Source organism: Aegilops tauschii, chromosome 2, assembly GCF_002575655.3.
Source record: "Aegilops tauschii subsp. strangulata cultivar AL8/78 chromosome 2, Aet v6.0, whole genome shotgun sequence".
NCBI classification, from domain to species: Eukaryota; Viridiplantae; Streptophyta; class Magnoliopsida; order Poales; family Poaceae; genus Aegilops; species Aegilops tauschii.
The window spans coordinates 101,942,124-101,959,099 of record NC_053036.3 but is presented as its reverse complement, the minus strand read 5'-3'; the positions used below and the strand labels follow the sequence as shown (position 1 = coordinate 101,959,099).

The 16,976-nt window shown below is 47.0% G+C and overlaps 1 pseudogene; it reads right to left on the bottom strand.

The window, feature by feature from the left end:
- Positions 1–4,665: 4,665 nt before the first annotated feature.
- Positions 4,666–7,959, bottom strand: LOC141040788 (peroxidase 2-like; annotated as a pseudogene).
- Positions 7,960–16,976: the final 9,017 nt, after the last annotated feature.

Below are 16,976 nucleotides of genomic sequence, written 5' to 3'. Positions count from 1 at the left end.
ATATAAAATAGCATATTAATGCATATAAAACATCCCAAACAGATAATATAATAGCATGGAACAATCAAAAATTATAGATGTGTTGGAGACGTATCAGCCTCCAAACGCAGAGTTTTGTAGGACAGAAGCAAATTTCCCTCAAGTGGATGACCTAAGGTTTATCAATCTGTGGGTGGTTTAGGATGAAGATGGTCTCTCTCAAGCAACCCTACAATCAAATACAAGAATTCTCTTGTGTCCCCAACACACCCAATACAATGATAAATTGTATAGGTGCACTAGTTCGGCGAAGAGATGGTGATACAAGTGTAGTATGGATAGTAGATATAGGTTTTTGTAATCTGAAATAATAAAAACAGCAAGGTAGCATGTAGTAAAAGTGATCAGAAATGGTATTGCAACGCTTGGAAACAAGGTCTAGGGTTCATACTTTCACTAGTGCATTCTCTGAAAAGTGCTAACACAATTGGAACATACAACAATCCCTCACGTGCGACAAAGAATCACTCCAAGTTTTTATAGGAGAAAGTAGGACCAAAACGTGTATCAACCTATGTGCCTAGATTACCCCAATGTCACCACGGGAATCCGCAAGTTGATTACCAAAACATACATCAAGTGATTCAATAGAATAGCCCATTGTCACCACGGGAACCAACATGCAAGACATACATCGATTGTTACCAAATCCAAAATATTCAATCCAACATAAAAAAACCTCGAAGAGCAAGACTCAATTCATCACGATAAGATAGAGAGGGAGAAACACCATATGACTCAACTATATTAACAAAGCTTGTGGTACATCAAGATCGTGCCAAATCTAGAACACGAGAGAGAGAGAGAGAGAGATCAAACACATAGCTACTGGTACATACCCTCAGCCCCGAGGGTGAACTACTTCCTCCTCGTCATGGACACCGCTGGGAAGTTGAGGATGACCATCGGTGCTGATTTCCCCCTCCAGCAGGGTTCCAGAGAAGGCCTCCAGACGATATTGCTCTGGAACAGAGGCTCGCGGCGGCGGCATGGGAGTTCTAGGTTTCTGTATTTGTAGGAATGTTTGTGTTGGTTTCACGTCAGGCGGGCCCACGAGGGACCGACAAGCTCAAGGGGCGAGCTCTAGGAAGAGGGCGCGCCCCCCAGGCTTGTGGATTCCTCGTGAGTAGTCTGGTCCTTCCTCTAAGCTTCGGGGATCTCTTTTGGTCCATTAAAAATCACCGTAAATTTTAGCCTAATCCGAGAACTTTTATTTCTGCACAAAAATAACACCATGGTAGTTATGCTGAAAACAGTGTCAGTCTGGACTAGTTTCATTCAAATCCTATAGAAGTGCACCAAAAACCATATGAAATTGTTGTAAACATGGCATGAGTACTTCAGAAATTATAGATACATTGGATACATATCACTTGCCCACCCACGCGGCCGCGCCAGCCCTCCCCGGTCGCTAGTGCCAGGCCTCCGTTCCCTAGCGCTACGTCCCTCCTGATCACTGCCCTCCTCCTGCCAACACTCCAACCGACTACTGATTGTTGACTAGTGCCTACCGATTGCTGCTCCTGCTAACTAGCGGACGCTGCCGTTACCTACATCCTCCTGACTGCAACGACACCACCAGATCATGCCGTAATTTTCTCTCCCTACACCGAACTCTAGCCCCATCCGTCCTCTGCTTCAGCTCCCATGGATTTCTCTCTCAACTCCTCTCTCTCGGGTGGCCATAGCAACCACTTTGCCTCCTCCTGTTCTAGGAGTAGCAACCCCTTTGACGGTCCCTCGGTTGTGGTCCTCCGCGAGGTTTTAATTTTTGAGCGTGTCCCCTCCCACTCCGAGGCTAACTTCTACTTGTGGAAGATGTACTTTTGCTTTCTCTTTTGCGATTATCATCTCCACGACCACATTGACGGGCAGACCGATCTCTTGGCCCTACCTCATGACGCAAGTGGATATCCATCAACGCCACCGTCATCCGAAGATTCTTCCTCACCATCTCCAAGGACATTTTTCACACATCGTTCATGACGGTTACACAGCGCATACGGTGTGGACCAAAATCCCCGGCCTCTTCAGCGACAACAGGCTGCAACTCATCATCTTCCTTCAATAGGAGTTCTTTGATTTACACTAGAACAACTCCTCCATTGATGAGTCATACACGCGTCTCAAAAATCTTGCTGATGAGTTGCGAGAATTGGAGTCTGAGGTCTCCGATGAGCTCCTCCTATCGACGTCGATGACCGGTCTCATTGAGGACCTCGGCAACGCCGCCTACCTCACATTGTTGACCACGCCGTCCTTCGAGAACGTTGTGGCATACCTTCATCTGGAGGAGCGCTGACTGAAGTAGTTGTGCTCTCGCGTGGTCCACACCGCCTTCGCCGTCGGTCTCTCCCATGGCGTGCCTACTCCACCATCTGTGGCGCCACAGACGCGGCCTCCGATCACCCCAACACACAACCCGCCTCAACTGGCTCCCGATGGAAAGGTGCCTCCAGTCTGCAACCGCCAATGCAGGCACGACCACGTCGGCAATAGCAGTCAGCGCAATGGCGGCGACGGTGGTCAACCACGCACCACCCCGCATCACTAGCCGACTCCACAGTGGACCATATGGGTCAAACCCATGGACAGGGGTTCTGCACGCGTACAGCATGCCAGTGTTGCGCCTTCTATCCCGAGTTTTGTCGGTCCACGCACCAGGTAGTTCTTGTGACGCCTCAGTCTGGTGCGTTGCTCGCCTATCCCGTCGCCCGCCTACTCTGGCGTGCCGCCACCGATGGCACCCCCGGCTACTTCGCGCCGCTGCCAACGACACCACCACCATGGGACCCCGTGCTGTTGACTTCTCTATCGTGCACTCCCAATCCTGCTTCCTATGGCGGCGATGGTGTCTGGTACATGGATACTGGTGCATCCTCTCATATGGCCTCCAACCCCTGTAATCTCTCTGTTTCTTTTCCCACCGCTACCACCTCTCACATCATCATTGGTAATAGTTTCGCCCTTCCCATTACTCATACCGGCTGCACTAGTTTTCCGTCTAACTCCACGCCACTATATCTTCATAATGTCATTTTTTCTCCACACTTAATTCAGAACTTTGTGTTTGTTCATTCTCTTTCTCGTGATAATTCTTTAACTGTGGAATTTGACAAATTCGATTTTTTTGTTAACAATGCTCATACCCGGATATTCCTCCATCGATGTGACAGCCCTGGAGAATTGTACCCAGACCAGCCATCTTCATCATCATCTTCCGCTGGACCTATTGCTCTCTTTGCCGGCATTGACCTCTGGCATGCACACCTCGGTAACCCTAGCTCCACCGTTTTTTATCGCATATTAAGATTCATGGGACCTTACAAACACACCCATATATAAAAATAAAATTACAATCATGGTGGTGCCGAAGTCTTCTTCCTCATGTATTCATCGATGACGCATCGTGAGCGTCCCTCCATGCTGCCGCTTGGTCTCCGTCTTGGCGGAACAAACTTTCAGAACCCAGGAGCTTGTGGAAACAACAGCCGAGAAGTCGTCGATGCCGACCAGATGACGCCGAGGGGTAGATCGCCGCCCGAAGAAAGAACACTGATAAGGGCCATAGAAACTGAGAAAACCATGAAAGCCGGTCGAATCCAGACAGATCCTCCGAAAATCCAAAACCGACCGGATCCCGGAAGACCCGCTAGTGACACAAAACCAAACAACCTCCGCCAGTGGTAAGCACACCAACGAAGCGGGGAAAGGGCAGTAAAACAATAATTCTAAAACTGGAAAAGTGCCATCGCCATCGTGCCATCCCAAACCAAACATGAAGATCCCTGGAAGAAAACATGAGATAAATTACCCACGCCGATGTATGCCAAATCCGGGTTTGAGACCGAACTTGCCGCCATCTAGAGCCACTTGTTGATCCTGATCCTAGCAAGGACGAACTGCCGTAGAAGCCCACCGCGTTGGATTTGGCTGTCTTCCACCGGCTTCACCAACGCCACAGTCGAGTAGCGGCTTATGAAGACCTTCACTCGAACCTCTCCAACCGCAGAAGCCCTCCAAGACTTCCCTAGCAAACCGCCTCTGAACCGGTCCACCCTGCTGGGCGAGACGAGAAGACGGCGACAGGCAGCTAGGCATTTGAATATCACCTTAGCCCTCTTTCTCTCACCAAGCGTTACCTTTTAAATTATCATTGATTTGGAGAAGTGTAATTTCACGCGTATAACTTGTTTTTCGTTTCAGTTTGGCTAAGTCTCGGTCGACCGAGACTTCATTATGTCTCAGTAGATGCTATAGTCCTTCAATTTTGCATGGATATTCGTAAAATATTTTTCTTTTCAGCTTTTTTCTTTTTTTTCTTATACTTTATCACACCCTTTTTGCTTACCCTGTTGCAGGTTGCATTTTCGTAAAAGTAAAGTTACATTTTTCTAAATCAATGAGATTTAAAAAAAAACCTTCGGGACCACTTAGAATTGGTAGAACTGTTCTAATAAATCAGGAAAGGTAAGAATGGAACATGAGTCACTATTCGCTATCGCTAGTTTATTACTCCCTCCGTTCCTCAATATTTGTCTTTTTAGATATATTTCAAATTGACTATCACATACGGATGTATATAGACATATTTTAGAGTGTAGATTCACTCATTTTGCTCCATATGTAGTTACTTATTGAAATCTCTAGAAAGGCAAATATTTAGGAACGGAGGGAGTATTTTATAATGCAGCTACTAGTTGGCCAGGCCAATATCAATTGTGAGATATCAGGCAACTTGTCGGTTGACCATACACACTCTAGGCTGAGTATCGTGTCTTTGCATGAAGGGATAACGTAGACCTAAGGATGTAACAGCAGAGAAGATATATATTGCCATTGATAAATAATGATTAACAGAAAAAAAATCCTCAATCTCAGTGAAAAGTATTGTCGTTACGTAGTTGGCTAGTGGCACAACAAGGACTATAGCACAAATGAAGGAAATGAACCAACAAGCAAAAACCTTAGTGAAAAGTAAACTAGAAATTAAGGAAGACAGAATGGCACACCCAAAAAGCACGACTGAATAGATAGTCTCCACCCTGGAGAGATGATCAACCGGTGTAGGGCTCGTTGACGAACCCGCACTTGTTCCTGATCTGGCCGTTCGTGCTGCTCTTCACCTCGATATTGCCCATCTTCACCATGGCATCCTCGAAATGTCTGTACCACAAGAAATCTCCAATCAACCACCAAGTGTACTTCTCCACTAATTCCTTGGTCTTTGGTGATGTCATGAGCGCTGCGTCGGAGGTGAAGAGCACTTTGCGATCCTTCATGTTCCTGTAGTACTGGCTGTCCAGCACATCGGGGGTCTTGTAGTCCTGCGGCACCGTGGGATCACTGCCGGCGGGACAGTCCTGGGTCAGCTTCCCAGCGTACGTGGCGTCCATCGACGTGGTGGAGTTGTCGTTGGCCGGCGGCTGGTGACGGTGACGGAAGGAGGAGCACTGCGAGCGGCCGATGCTGTGCGCGCCGGAAAGCGCAACCATCTCGGTTTGGCTGAGTCCCTTCTTGGCGAACATTTGTGTGAGGGTATTGAGGTTGGCGAAGGGTGGTGGCAGGTTGGGGAGGGTCTCATCTTTGAGGGACACGGACCCGTCGTAGCGGCCGGCTGGCATGCTGAAGTTTATTTTGTTGCCGCTGAGTATCTTGCTGGCGTCACGGCCTGCGAAGGCGACGATGTCGGCGCAGGAGACGACACCCGGACATTTTTCCTCGATCTTCTTCTTGGTCGCGTCTATCACTTCGAAGCCACGCAGGCTCAAGTTTGGGATACGAGCATCTCCGGATCCGGCTTGCCAGCGACCTTGTTCAGCGGACAGAGGCATCGCAACCCTGAAAACCACGCCCAAATTGTTAGCTTCTCAATCCTGCAGTGCAGAACTAGGCCTATATATCAATCCAACTTCACTTGCGTATGTATGTATGTGTACCTGGACAAAGCAGTCGTGGAAGAAGAGGCGGATGAGCCCGGCCTTGATGCCGGCGGTGGCGTTGCGCACGGCGTCCAGCACGATCTTCTTGGCGTCAGGGCACTTGTCGTCGTAGTAGCCGACCTTGACTCCTTGAGCCCGTGGCAGGTGGAGGCGGGGCAGGGGTGGAAGCCGGTGGGGGCGCCGGCGTGGTGGGACTGGGGGTGGGATACCCCAGGGTAGGAGCAGGGCTCGGTGGGAGAGTAGCCGATGGAGGTGAAGTAGGGCTCGTCGGAGAAGAAACCGGTGGGGGCACTAGTAGAAAAAGAGGCTTCCATACGCCCCCATTAGTCCCCAAAATAATCGAACCGCGACGAAAGGGGTCTTTAGTTGCGGTTCGGGAGGAGACCCGCGACCAACTATCTGGGCCCAATGCGCTCGGTCGACAGCTGGCGGACGGGAGGGGCTTTAGTCCCGGTTGGCCTGGCCAACCGGGACTAAAGGTCCTCAGGCTGGCCCGAAGGCCTTTAGTCGCGGTTGGCCAGGCCAACCGGGACTAAAGGCCCATCCCTATATAGGACTCAGCTCACTTCACTTAGCCACTTTAAGATTTTCAAATGAATTAGTTTTATTTTTTGAATTTTTTGATATATTATTTGTATTTTTAAGATTTTCAAATGAATTAGTTTTATTTTTCTGAATTTTTTGATATATTATTTGTATTTTTAAGATTTTCAAATGAATTAGTTTTATTTTTTTGAATTTTTTGATATAATATTATTTCTATTTTTAAGATTTTAAATGAATTAGTTTTATTTTTTTGAATTTTTTGATATATTATTTCTATTTTTAAGATTTTCAAATGAATTAGTTTTATTTTATGAATTTTTTGATATATTATTTCTATTTTTAAGATTTTAAAATGAATTAGTTTTATTTTTCTGAATTTTTTGATATATTATTTGTATTTTTAAGATTTTAAAATGAAAAGTATTTTTAAAAAGGACCTTTAGTCGCGGTTCGTGCCTCGAACCGCGACTAAAGGCTCTTTCCGCGCGGGAACGAAAACGGCGCGAAAAAACCTTTAGTCGCGGTTCGTGACACCAACCGCGACTAAAGGTACCCCTTTAGTCCCGGTTGGGGATTAGTCCCGGTTGGGGACACCAACCGCGACTAAAGGCTTGCCCTATATAATCTCCGCGGCCCTCGTCTTCTCCGCGCTAAGGACCAAACGCATCCAGGACCTCGTCTTCTCCGCGGCGCCACCCTCGTCCTCTCCGCGCCGCCGCCCTCGTCTTCTCCGCGCCGCCCTCGTCTCCGGTAGGTGCCCGCCGCCGCTTGCCGTCCTCCTCGCGTGCCTAGAAGAAGAGGGGACCGCCGCCGTCGTCTTCTCGCCCTCGTCTTCTCGCCCGCCTTCTCGCCTGCCGTCCTCCTCGTCGCCGCGTACTGGATGCGCGCATTGCCAGCCTCGCGCGCGTGCGGAAACGGCGCCGCCGTGCGTGCCCGTGCTGGAAACTAAAAATGTTTGCACTAAATAATTAAATACAGAAAAGGAAACTAAACCTGCGGAGGAGGCCTTTAGTCCCGGTTAGCCACGAGAACCGGGACTAAAGGTCCTCCGCCCCGACGGACTCCTGGCGCCCACGTGGACGTACCTTTAGTCGCAGTTCGTAAGAGGCGCGACTAAAGGGGGGGCCTTTAGTCGCGCATATTTAGTCCCGGTTGCACAGCTGGGATTAATGGCCATTGCGAACCGGGACTAAAGGCCTATTTTCTACCAGTGGGGCGTGGTGGGAGTTGGGCTAGGATAGCCCGGTGTACGGCCAGGGGTAGGGCTGGGCGGAGGAGTAGCCGGTGGAGGTGGGGAAGGGCTCGGCAGAGGAGTAGCCGGTGGGGGCGGTGGTATGATGGGAGTGTTGGGATAGCTGTAGCCGTAGCCGGATGCTTGGCAGGCCACGGAACCGAGCATGACCAGCACGGCGAGAAGGGCAAGCTTGGCCATGTTCCTCTGCTCGGGGTAGCTACTCTTGTTCGATCGAGGGGCGATGGGATGAAGAAAACTTGCTGTTCCGCATGCGTATTTATAGTCTCGATCACGGGGGAAATCGCATGCATGTGTACTCCGGCCGTTTGGAGCGCACTTTTGTGATGAGTCAACGCTGCCTGCACTGAACGTGGTGACCACCCTGCAAGTTCTTGATATGCCTGACGCGGTGGCAGCGGCACTAAGCTTGGTAGCGACTACGTGGCCATGATTTGATTGAATATATGTATCGGTAGGTAATGATATCAACCCGTTCTGTATCCTTCGCAAAAAAGAAAAAAAACCCGGCTGGTACTACGAACGAGTGGTGCAAGCGCAAATTTTCCATCATTCTATATCCTATTTGTGCTGCAAAAAAAGTACTCCCTCCATCCAGTTATACAAGGTCACAAACTCATATTACAGGTACTAAGCTAAAATTTGATGACTGTTTTGCAAGCTAACATTTCTTTTCATTAATCAGAATCGTTAATACACCGCATGCATCAAGGAAGGCATGGGAAGGAAGTAGCTCTGTGTCATTATGACTACATGCATGCAAGTATTTAACAAGTTGCTAGTACGAGAAAGCATCATTAATTTTTGCATCGATTACTGTTAGTGGACTTGTATATAGATGTAAAATGTATTTTTGATAGTGGCCTTGTATAAGGGAATGGAGGGAGTACTTGTAAACTATTGTAGAATGTTGAGACGTCTTTGTTTTGTTTATTATTAGGGCATCTCCGACGGCGACCTGCAAATTTTCTACCGCCGCCGTCCACCGATAAGGAGACCAGTCATAGGACACGGATGCGGAATGCCGCCATCTGACACTGTCCCACTAGTAGAAAAAGGGTCAAATGTCAAGCACATTAGTATCGGTTTGCTTTTGAGCCGGCACTAATGTGTGCATTAGTGCCGGTTCCAACGGCTAGCCGGCCGCTTTCATTAGTACTGGTTCATGGCCGACCTTTAGCACCGGTTCGTGCCACGGACCGGTACTAAAGTGAGTGGTGGCAGGATGTTGTTAGTCCGGGGCCCCCTCCAGCACCTTTAATACCGGTTCGTGGCACGAACCGGTGCTAAAGGTCGTCCTACATAAACCCTTCGTCCACCCGAGCTCGCTCTGTTCTTCCCCTTTCCCCTCTCCTCTCTGTTCTTCCCCTCTTCCTCTCGAGCTCATCACACATTTTGCCCAAAATTTGTCAAGATTTGAAGGCCCCCATCCATTCAAATGATCACAAAGGTTAGCAACTTTGTCCTTTCATCTCTCATTGCTAGATTAGCTCTTGCAATGCTTTGTATAGTGATTAATTTATGAGTTTAGTAATTTGGGAGGAAATATATGTGCTAGTATTTGATTTATATGCAATTTGAGGTCAAAAATAACACTTAGTTTGCATATGTAGGTGTGGTTTACTTAGTGCCTTCTAAATATCCGTCGTAACCACAGTCCATCGCCCGCACCGTTCCGTCGCCGGCACCACCTTGTGGTGAGCCTCTTGTTCATGAATGTTTTACATTACCAAATTGATGTTTGTGTGATTTGGATATATAGTTACTCGTATAATTATCTTACCCGTACGTTGTTTGTTATACATAGTGCCATGATTTTGATATCCGTCCCCGTCGGCCCTCGTCCTTGTTATGATTCAGATGTGGTATATTCTCTTTTAAAACTAGTTGTTGCATTTCGTGTTTATGACAAATTATGCCCATCAAGTTCACATAGATATTTTTGTCTAGGAGGTTTGTGAACCAGAAATTCCAACCGACCCTATTGTCGAGAGGTTAAATTTAGTTGAAAGAGAGAACGAGTATTTGAAAGAAAAATTGAAAAGAATTGAGGGGGAGAAGATGGAATTGGAGTTGCATGTTGCCGATGTCGTCAATGATCACAAGATCAAGATGGAGAAAATGCGCTTGAAGATTAGAAAGATTAGAAAATATGCCATTGATAGTGAGGCTTGGTATCATTATGCTGTTGGATCAATTGTTACCTTAGTTGCGAGCTTGATCGCATTTGTTGTTGCATTTAAATTATTTAGTTAGAGAGTTATTTGTTTGTTGCATTTAAGTCTTGTATGAACTTTATGTATGAACTTGTATTAATTTGTTCTTTTCGGTGTTGTGTAATGAAGATGAGCCGACAATGGATGTACGATGACCGATGCTCTCCCGAGTTCATTAATGGCGTGCAAACTTTTCTACTTGCGGCTGAGGCAAACAAGCGGGCGGATGGTTTTATGCCTTGTCCATGTTTAGTCTGTAAGAATGATCACAATTACTCTACGTCAAGAACCATTCACGTCCATCTGTTTAAGTCCGGTTTCATGCCCCACTATAATATTTGGACCAAGCACGGAGAAAAGAGGGGTTATGATGGAAGACAATGAAGAAGAAGAGGACGACGACAACTATCCTGGCCATGGGTTCCCTGAATAAGATGATACAACAATGGGGGAAGAAGCTGAGCCGGCAATGCGGGAAGAAGCTGAAGAAGAGGCATCAGATGAGCCCGCTGATGATCTAGGTTGGGCCATTGCCGATGCAAAGAGAAACTGCGCAAGTGATTTGGAGAAGAAGAAGTTGCAGCGCATGTTAGAGGATCACAAGAAATTGTTGTACCCGAATTGCGAAGCTGACAAGAAAAAGTTGGGCACCACACTGGAATTGGTGCAATCGAAGGCAGAGAATGGTGTATCTTACAAGGGATTTGGAAAGTTGCTGGTAATGATAAAGAATATGCCTCCAAAGGGCAACGAATTGCCCGAGAGTACGTACGAAGCAAAGAAGGTTGTCTGCCCTCTAGGGTTAGAGGTGCAGAAGATACATGCATGCCCTAATGACTGCATCTTCTACCGCGGTGAGTACGAGGATTTGAACGCCTGCCCGGTATGCGGTGCATTGCGCTATAAGATCAGGCGCGATGACCCTGGTGATGTCGAGGGCGAGCGTCCCAGGAAGAAGATTCCAACCAAGGTGATGTGGTATGCTCCTATAATACCACGGTTGAAATGTTTGTTCCAAAACAAAGAGCATGCCAAGGCGATGCGATGGCATAGAGAAGACCGTAAGAAAGACGGAAAGGTTAGAGTACCCGCTGACGGGTCACAGTGGAGAAAAATCGAGAGAAAGTACGGGAAGGAGTTTGCAGATGACGCAAGGAACGTATGGTTTGGTCTAAGCGCAGATGGCATTAATCCTTTTGGGGAGCAGAGCAGCAACCATAGCACCTGGCCTGTGACTCTATGGTTGTATAACCTTCCTCCTTAGTTGTGCATGAAGCAGAAGTTCATTATGATGCCAGTGCTCATCCAAGGCCCTAAGCAACCGAACAACGACATTGATGTGTACCTAAGGCCATTAGTTGAAGAACTCTTACAGCTGTGGAATGGAACAGGTGTACGTGCGTGGGATGAGCACATGGGGGAAGAATTTGACCTAAAGGCCTTGCTGTTCGTGACCATCAATGATTGGCCTGCTCTCAGTAACCTTTCAGGACAGACAAACAAGGGATACCGCGCATGCACGCACTGTTTGGATGATAGCGACAGTATATATTTGGACAATTGTAGGAAGAATGTGTACCTGGGACATTGTCGATTTCTTCCGAGCAGGCATCCCGTAAGAAAGAAAGGCAAACATTTCAAAGGTGAGGCGGATCACCGGACGAAGCCTCGCCACCGTACTGGTGCTGATGTACATGATATGGTCAAGGATTTGAAGGTAGTCTTTGGAAAGGGTCCTGGCGGACAACCTGTTCCGAATGACTCTGACGGACGCGCACCCATGTGGAAGAAGAAATCTATATTTTGGGACCTGCCCTATTGGAAAGACCTAGAGGTCCGCTCTGCAATCGACGTGATGCATGTGACGAAGAATCTTTGTGTGACCCTGCTTGGCTTCTTGGGCGTGTATGGGAAGACAAAAGATACACCTGAGGCACGGGAGGACCAGCAACGTATGCATGGAAAAGACGGCATACATCAGGGTCATGCCAGCTACGCTCTTATCAAAGAAGAGAAGGAAATCTTCTTTGAATGCCTGCTCAGTATTAAGGTACCGTCTGGCTTCTCGTCGAATATAAAGGGAATAATAAACATGGCAGAGAAAAAGTTCCAGAACCTAAAGTCTCATGACTGCCATGTGATTATGACGCAACTGCTTCGGTTGCATTGAGGGGGCTTCTACCGGATAACGTTCGATTAGCCATTGTGAAGCTATGTGCATTCCTCAATGCAATCTCTCAGAAGGTAATCGATCCAGAAATCATACCAAGGTTAGAGAATGATTTGGTGAAATGTCTTGTCAGTTTCGAATTGGTGTTCCCATCATCCTTCTTCAACATCATGACACACGTCCTAGTTCACCTATGCGAAGAGATTAACGCTTTGGGTCCTGTATTTCTACACAATATGTTCCCCTTTGAGAGGTTCATGGGAGTCTTAAAGCAATATGTTCATAACCGTGCTAGGTCAGAAGGAAGCATCTCCAAGGGCCATGAAAATGAGGAGGTCATTGAGTTTTGTATTGACTTCATTCCTGATCTTAAGCCGATTGGTGTTCCTGAATCACGGCATAAGGGCAGACTGGATGGAAAAGGCACGCTAGGAGGGAATCCAAAAATATGTATGGACGGACATTCTCTCACTGAAGCACACTACACAGTTCTACAGGATTCCGCCTTGGTGGCTCCGTATATGGACGAACACAGGAATTTTCTATGCTCCAAACACCCGAAGCGGTCTGATGACTAGATTACACGTGAACAAACCAGGAGTTTCGCCGGCTGGTTGCAGACACGTACCATGCATGACGCCTCTATTGAAGATGACCTGTACTCGTTGTCCCAGTTACCATCTTCGAATATAATGACTTTCAAAGGGTATGAGATAAATGGTAATACATTTTACACGATCGCCCAAGATAAGAAGAGCACCAACCAAAACAGTGGTGTCCGCTTTGATGCAACAACCAAGACGGGAAAGGAAACATATTATGGTTACATAGAGGAGATATGGGAACTTGACTATGGACGTGGTTTGAAGGTCCCTTTGTTTCGGTGCAAATGGATCAATATGACACGAGGCGGGGTAACGGAAGACCCGCAGTATGGAATGACAACAGTGCATCTCAACAATCTTGCGTATGCAGACGAACCATTCGTCCTAGCTAATGATGTGGCACAGGTTTTCTATGTGAAGTATATGTCTACCAAGCAGAGAAAAAGAAAAGATAAGGAAGCGAATGCATCATACGATGAGCCAAAGCGCCACATAGTTCTTTCTGGGAAGAGAAACATCGTGGGAGTGGATGACAAGACAGACATGTTAGAAGATTATGAAAAGTTTGATGAAATTGCTCCATTCACAGTGAATATTGACCCGAGCATCCAGTTAAATAATGAAGATTTTCCATGGCTACGGCGCAACGGGACACACGCGAAGAAAAAGTTTCACACCCAAAGATCTGGGATGTGATCGGCTTCACTATCATCACTTTCTTCTGTGTTTCACACCTAGGAGGGAATCTCTGTAATAGTTAGGGGAGTTATGTGTTTTGGCATTTGAAACGCGAAGAAATTTTATGTGCAAACAAATTCTTTCATGCATTTACTGATTTTTTCAGCTAAATGACCCTGAAATTGAAAAGCATTTCAAATGAACTCGGAAATGGTTGAAAGTTGGCATGGTATCGTAATTTCACCCACATAGCATGTGCAAAAAAGTAGAGAGGGTTACCGCAAAAACTGGATGCACTTCGTGTACAAAATGGACAATCTCTTTCGAAGTATCAGGGTTTCGGACGAAAACTCATCCGTTACAAAGGCATTTCATTTTTTAAATAACCTAAGCATTACCAAATTGAATATAATGATAAAACACACTAATATTAAACATAAGAAAAAAGAATCACTGAAAAATCTATTTTCAAAGTTAAGTTATTCAGAAACTAGTGATTCACACAAATTTCAAATAATTCAAAATGTAAACTATTCAAATTTGTAAACTACCGGCACTAATAGAAAGTTTGTAATTTTTTGTACCTAAAGAAAAAATATTCACAAAGAAACTCTAAATACAGCAAACAACAACTCAAAAATTAATAAAACAAAAATAAATAAAGCAAAAAAATAAGAAAATAAAAATGCCCGCCTACTGCGCCACAACGGCCTGCATACGACTAGAAACCACAGGCAGCACAGAACATTTAGGCCCAGTAGGCCTGCTTTGGAGAGGAGCTCGAGAGAGCTACCGCACTGGGCGGACGCCCCTCGGCTAGCGAGGTGGGACTAAACATGACGCACCGCACCTGCGCCAGCGCACCACCTTTAGTACCGGGTGGTGGCTCAAACCGGTATTAAAGGGAGGGTCTTTAGTACCGGTTGGAGCCACCACCGGGTACTAAAGGTGGGCGCTTCCCGCCGCTTGGCCTGGCCAAAATTGACCTTTAGTACCGGTTGGTCGCTCCAACCGGTACTAAAGGCCCATCCTATATAAGAAAACACTTCAAAAAAATCAGTTTCTCATCTGCTTCTTCTCCTCTGCCCCGTCGCGCGCCGCCCCCCGTCGCCGCCCCCGTCGCCACCCCTCGTCGACGCCCCCGTCGACGCCCCGTCCCCGTCGTCGCCGCCCCGGCCGTCCCCGTCGCCGCCCCGTCCCCGTCCCCGTGGTCGCCGCGCCCTGCCCCGTCGTCCCGTCGTCCCGGCCCGGCCCGTCCCCGTCCCTGTCGTCACCGCCCCGTCCCCATCCCCGTCATCGCCGCCCGTCGCCGTCCCCGTCGCCGCCCCCCGTCTCCTCCCCTCGCCGGTGAGCTCCTGCCCCGGCCGCCATGTCCACACACACACACACACATTGTTTTTTAGTTATAGAAATTTTTCTGTTTTAGTTATAGAAATATTAGAAATGTTATAGAAATGTTAGTTATATAGAAATGTTATAAATTTTTCTGTTTTTAAGTTATAGAAATATTAGCAATTTTTCTATTTTTTAGTTATAGAAGTATTAGAAATGTTATAGAAATGTTAGTTATATATATATAGAAATGTTAGAAATTTTAGAATTAGTTTTAGTTAGATGAATTAGATTAATGTCAAATTGTTAGAATTTGCATATAGAATTTTAGTTATCACAATCCAATCATTTAGAAAATGTTACTTTTTTCGGGCATATAGTATTTGTTCTCGACGATGCCCGGCCCACATCCTCGCCGTCGACCCGTTCGCGACGACGTCCGGCTGACCCATGTCCGGGATTGGGCTCCGCCGGGCTGGCACTGGGTGGTGCTACCTGGAGGGGCACGCCGCTTGGTATGGAACCCGACGTCGGGTCCCGTCGTCGACCCTGATCTCCTTTGGTGGCGTTCGCGTGGGCAACATTCGGTGCAGAGGGAGCCGGCCCCGCCGGAGGTGGTGCGTCGTCGTGTCAGGGAGGAGGAGGAGCACGCCCATCGCTACATGGCTGCTATGGACGTCAGGTTCTCCAATACCTAGCAGGTTCTTTGGGCAGATGACCGGAGATATGATCCTGTGATGGTTCCTTGTCTTTGGGTGTCCACCGCCCGCGCCCCAGGAACCGCGAGTGGCCTAGATTCTTCTATAGTATTCGATCTTTATTAGCTACCTAGCCAGTGATGTATTCGAGATTATATATTATTCGAGATGATGTATTCGAGATTATATATTATTCGAGACGACGTATTCGAGATTATATATTATTCAAGACGATGCATATTATGTACTATATGATTCAGTTTTTCCTTATTGATTGCATCCATGCATTGTAATTTGAATACTAAATTGTTTTATATTTCTTCTGTATTAGTTAAATAAAAGATATGGCGGACAATACCGGCAGAGAGGGAGAAGAGGCCCTGTTCGGGATCATATGCAGCCCTAACAGGCCAGATGATCTGAATGAAGCAAATGACGGCTCCCAATATCTGAACAATACCGGGGAGGGTGATGATAAGATATTCGATCTCGACGGCCGAGCTGATGAAGTCATGAACTATGATTATGATTATGATGACGCAGACAATGATTATGATGACGAATAGAATGTTGATCTTGAAATAACAAAGACTACCGGCGAGGTATATTTATATAAGCAGACATCTAGTGATCATCACATGTTTTTTTTATTTGAAGATATATTAACGAATCGATCTTTCTTCTTTTAGCCCTCCGGATCGAGCAAATCTTCTTCTACAGACAGCAGGACAAAGCGCGGCCCGGGCAAAAAAGTTGAAGGAGGGTGTAAAGTACAACATCGATTCCATCAAAGCTAGTGGCGACCCCTCACGCCTAAAAACATTGCGAACAAGTTCGTTCGTCAGTGCGGAGTTCTTGTGAAGGACCAACTTCCGATCTCCATTCAAGAATGGAAAGAGCCAAAAACTTAACGCCCAGATGTTACTTGGGTCGACGACAGAGCAAAACAAAAGCTTTGGGAATCTCTGATGGAACATTTCACCCTACCAGATTATTTCACTGATGCAGATGTGCAGAAAGTCAAGGACGCTACTCTTAAGAAGATAGCAATTGCATTCAACACCCCCAAGAAAACTGTATGGGCCAACTACCTCGCTGCAGAAAGGAAGACTCTAGAATTCAAGGGAACACTTGAGAAGCAAAGAGAACACTGGCCCGCATTCGTGAAATTCAAGGAATCAGAATTATCTAAGGAACGGTCGAGAAAAAACAAGGACAATGCCGCAAAAAAGAGGCAGTTCCATAGGCTGGGTCCAGGTGGCTACGCGGTGGCAATGCCTAAGTGGGATAAGTCTGAGCAAGAGATGGAGGATGCAGGGGTCACTCCAGTTACTAGGAGCTGGCCCCCCAGGTGCAGAACTTGGTTCTATGCGCATGGGGGGCGTTGGACCCGAAGACAGGCCTGGTTTCGAAGAAGGCAAGTCTGAAAGGAGCAGAACAAAAGTTACTTGACGCAATAGAAGATGCTCGAAAGGGGGTGTTCACGCCCAACAGAGAG